The sequence below is a fragment of the Durio zibethinus genome, unplaced genomic scaffold, assembly GCF_047325235.1.
Source record: "Durio zibethinus cultivar Kanyao isolate XHJ-2024 unplaced genomic scaffold, ASM4732523v1 HiC_scaffold_3, whole genome shotgun sequence".
In the NCBI taxonomy this organism is placed as follows: domain Eukaryota; kingdom Viridiplantae; phylum Streptophyta; class Magnoliopsida; order Malvales; family Malvaceae; genus Durio; species Durio zibethinus.
Genome location: NW_028323044.1, coordinates 7,784,634 through 7,789,633, shown reverse-complemented (window position 1 = coordinate 7,789,633; position 5,000 = coordinate 7,784,634).

Sequence of the window (5,000 nt, the reverse complement as noted above, 5' to 3'; positions counted from 1 at the left end):
AGGGCAGCATCCGCCGCGTGCACGGGCTGGAGCTCGGCTCCCTTTTTTTGCATGCAAGCCAACCGATCGAGGCCATGGGCGCCTGCCGGTCACCGGAGCAACCAGTCGCCGGACAAAAATCGCCGGAAGGCATGCACGCCCTGTATTTCGTTCGAGGGACGTTGGCCGGGGTGCACGCAATGGGAGGCCCATCGCGCACACCTACTCCCCCCGTGGGGGGGGGAGAGGGGGTGCCGGACCACCACCCCCTAAAGAGCATTAGAGATTTTACAGATATGCTACCAGTAGACGTTAAAATGTCTGAAACGGGGACACTTTTTCCAAACAAGCAAATCCCACACCGAGGGTGCGCAGGTGCCGATGGTGGTCGAGGCATGTGCCCGCAACAAGGGCCAACGCGAGCCGATGGTGGTCGAGGCAACCGCCCGCACCAGCTCGAGGCATGTGCCCACACCAAGGCCCGGCATGTATCGATGGTGTTCGACGTAGGGGCCATCTTCTGCTGATGGTGGTCGAGGCAAGAGCCCGCACCAAGGGCCAGCGTGTGCCCATGGTGCTCGAGGCAACCGTCCGCACCAGGGCCCAGCGTGTGCCGATGGTGGTCGAGGCAACCGCCCGCACCAGGGCCCAGCGTGTGCCGATGGTGGTCGAGCCAGGAGCCCGCACCAAGGGCCGGCTTGTGCCGATGGTGTTCGGGGCAACCGCCAGCACCAGGGCCCTGCGTGTGCCGATGGAGCTGGGGGCAACCGCCCGCACCAGGGCCCAACGTGTGCCGATGGTGGCTGAGGGAACCGCCCGCACCAGGGCCCAGCGTGTGCCGATGGTGCTGGGGGCAAGCGCCCGCCCCAGGGCCCAGCGTGTGCCGATGGTGGTCGAGGCAAGCGCCCTCACCACCCCGAGCGTGTGCCGATGGTGGTCGAGGCAACCGCCCGCACCAGGGCCCAGCGTGTGCCGATGGTGGTCGAGGCAAGCGCCCGCACCAAGGCCGAGCGTGTGCCGATGGTGGTCGAGGCAAGCGCCCGCACCAGGGCCCAGCGTGTGCCGATGGTGGTCGAGGCAAGCGCCCTCACCAAGGCCGAGCGTGTGCCGATGGTGGTCGAGGCAACCGGCCGCACCAAGGGCCGGCGTGTGCCGATGGTGTTCGAGGCAACCGCCTGCACCAGGGCCCAGTGTGTGCCGATGGTGGTCGAGCCAGGAGCCCGCACCAAGGGCCAGTGTCATGGTCAGGCCTCGGTCCTGCCATGACTGACCCTGAACCGAGCAGCGGTCGAGACCGAGCTGGCGGGAAAGCGGTTCTAAGGAATGAAGGCGTGCATTCCGAGCTTTGGAACATGATGCTAGCATGTTGTGGGGGCAATGGGAGCCCCGAGCCGCAAGATACGCGGGGAAGTTCGGGACAGTGGTCAGACACCCTCAAGCCAACTAGCCGGGCGGGGGCCGTTGGTCGAAGCCATGCACGGGCACCTTCGAGTGGGTTGGTGGAGTAATGAGCAGAATCAAGGAGCAAGGGTGACCAAGAGGAAGATTACGGGGCCCTGAGTTAGCCGGAGAAAGGCCCTAGGATGGCTGGGCAGAAAAGTGTCCCCGTTTCAGACATTCTTACGGTCACTGGTAGCATAGTGGGAAAATCTCTAACGCTCTTTATAGGGGGATGATTTGGTGTCAGCTCTCCACCACCCCCTTGGCTAGCGGGCAGGCGGGGGCCTGGCTAGTCTGAAGTGAGCTACTCCTAGGCACTCGTGGTGTCTAGGTGGGCGGGCATCGTAGGGTCACGAGCGTGGCACGATGTTTTCTCGGGTAAGGTAAACCCGGGGACGGTTGGGGGCCGGCGGGCCTCGTATCGCGCCTTTGCATTGAGACAGGGGGTTGGACGGTAGAATCCGTTATGCCCCTCGGTTTCCCCTCCTCGAGCCGGAAGGATCATGTGATGGTGTTTACGTATGAGGGATGCCATCGAGAAAAAGGGGCGTGCGGGCTAGCGGGTAGGCATGCTGCTAGACCCCTGCGGCCAGTCGGGATGGTGTGCTGCCACTGGGGCAGTCCACCCAAGTCCCCTTGCGGGACCAGCATGATGTAGGGTGTCAATCATGCGTGCGGGCAGTCGATACTGTTGCTAAGGGCCTGAGCCCTAAGAACCGAGTCTCGTGGGACGAAATGAGCCTAGAGGCTCCGAGCTGGGCTGCTGACCAGCTTAGGTGGGGTGCTGGCGTAAACTCAATATAGGAGCCTGCGAATGATACGGGCGGGCATGATGTTGGGTTCGCACCATGTCAAGAGGCCTCAAGGCCATGAGAACCGGGACTATGCATCCCTATGAGCATTCGAGGATCGTGGACTGGAATAGGGTTGTCCGCGACGAAAAATGGGCACGATAGAAGGCTGACCTTGACTAGGATTAGTCTTGGTGCCACACGGACGCGTGGTTTCAATAGGAGGAACGCGCGGACCGTGACAGCCGGCTTGTGCCGATGGTGTTCGGGGCAACCGCCCGCACCAGGGCCCTGCGTGTGCCGATGGTGCTGGGGGCAACCGCCCGCACCAGGGCCCAGCGTGTGCCGATGGTGCTGGGGGCAACCGCCCGGACCAGGGCCCAACGTGTGCCGATGGTGGTCGAGGGAACCGCCCGCACCAGGGCCCAGCGTGTGCCGATGGTGCTGGGGGCAAGCGCCCGCCCCAGGGCCCAGCGTGTGCCGATGGTTATCGGGGCAACCGGCCGCACCAGGGCCCAGGGTCTGCCGATGGTGCTCGAGGCAACCGCCCGCACCAAGGCTCAGCATGTGCCGATTGTGATCGAGGCAACAACCCACACCAGGGCCCAGCTTGTGCCGATGGCGGTCGAGGCAAGTGCCCGTACCGAAGGGCAGCCTATGCCGATGATGGTCGATGCATGTGCCATCACCATGCGTCATCATGTGCCATTGATGGTCGAGGCCTTGGCCGAAGTTCGATTTTGAGCCACGGTGCCCATGCTTGGCTCCAGCATGTGCTGGTGCCGCATTTTTTTCACTCGGGACAGCATCGCCGGAGCATCGCCGTAGCATCGCCGGAGTACCGCCGGAGAACCTGACCGGCGGCATTGGGGTTCCGGCGATTGGGAGGGGGGCCGGGGGGGTGTGCGCACATGATGTGCGATGGGTGCTGGTACTTGGCCTTGTGTTGGCCCCCTATCCCTCATCAAACCTCTGAGAATTCACACCCCCTTAAAGAGCATTTGAGATTTTACAGGTTTGCTACCAGTAGCCGTTAAAGTGTCTGAAATGGGGACACTTTTTTCAAACGGTCACAAAATCTTCTCCACTTCGAGTTTTTAGCTGAATTTTTTTGTGCATGCCAACAAAAATAGAAGGATCATGCCTACAAAATTTGGGGCCAAAAATCCTTATAAAAAAATTTTAAAAAATCCCGAACCGCAAAAAGTTTCGAAAATCGTGAAAAATAGAAAACGAGTCATCTTCCAACGAAACTTCACGTGAAGGCTTAGGGGACCATTGTATGAATTTACAAGCCATAAAAATGGCATTGGCACGGCAGAAATTCGAAGATGTGCCTAAACCCACCAGGGCCCAGCGTGTGCCGATGGTGCTCGAGGCAACCGCCCGCACCAGGGCCCAGTGTGTGCCGATGGTGGTCGAGGCAACCGCCCGCACCAGGGCCGATAGTGTGCCAATGGTGCTCGAGGCAACCTGTCGCACCAGGGCCCAGCGTGTGCCGATGGTGATCGAGGCAACCTGCCGCACCAGGGCCCAGCGTGTGCCGATGGTGGTCGAGGCAAGCGCCCGCACCAGCGCCCAGCGTGTGCCGATGGTGCTCGAGGCAACCGACCGCACCAGGGCCGATAGTGTGCCAATGGTGCTCGAGGCAACCTGTCGCACCAGGGCCCAGCGTGTGCCGATGGTGATCGAGGCAACCTGCCGCACCAGGGCCCAGCGTGTGCCGATGGTGGTCGAGGCAAGCGCCCGCACCAGCGCCCAGCGTGTGCCGATGGTGCTCGAGGCAACCGACCGCACCAGGGCCCAGCGTGTGCCGATGGTGCTCGAGGCAACTTGCCGCACCAGGGCCCAGCGTGTGCCGATGGCGCTCGAGGCAAGCTCCCGCACCAGGGCCCAGCGTGTGCCGATGGTGCTCGAGGCAACCTGCCGCACCAGGGCCCAGCGTGTGCCGATGGTGCTCGAGGCAACCTGCCGCACCAGGGCCCAGCGTGTGCCGATGGTGCTCGAGGCAAGCGCCCACACCAGCGCCCAGCGTGTGCCGATGGTGCTCGAGGCAACCGACCGCACCAGGGCCCAGCGTGTGCCGATGGTGCTCGAGGCAACTTGCCGCACCAGGGCCCAGCGTGTGCCGATGGCGCTCGAGGCAAGCTCCCGCACCAGGGCCCAGCGTGTGCCGATGGTGCTCGAGGCAACCTGCCGCACCAGGGCCCAGCGTGTGCCGATGGTGCTCGAGGCAAGCGCCCGCACCAGGGCCCAGCGTGTGCCGATGGTGGTCGAGGCAACCGCCCGCACCAGGGCCCAGCGTGTGCCGATGGTGGTCGAGGCAACCTGCCGCACCAGGGCCCAGCGTGTGCCGATGGTGCTCGAGGCAACCTGCCGCACCAGGGCCCAGCGTGTGCCGATGGTGCTCGAGGCAACCGACCGCACCAGGGCCGAGCGTGTGCCGATGGTGGTCGAGGCAAGCGCCCGCACCAGGGCCCAGCGTGTGCCGATGGTGGTCGAGGCTGCCGATGGTGGTCGAGGCAACCTGCCGCACCAGGGCCCAGCGTGTGCCGATGGTGGTCGAGGCTGCCGATGGTGGTCGAGGCAACCTGCCGCACCAGGGCCCAGCGTGTGCCGATGGTGCTCGAGGCAACCGACCGCACCAGGGCCGAGCGTGTGCCGATGGTGCCGAGGCAAGCGCCCGCACCAGGGCCCAGCGTGTGCCGATGGTGGTCGAGGCAACCTGCCGCACCAGGGCCCAGCGTGTGCCGATGGTGGTCGAGGCAAGCGCCCGCACCAGGGCCCAGC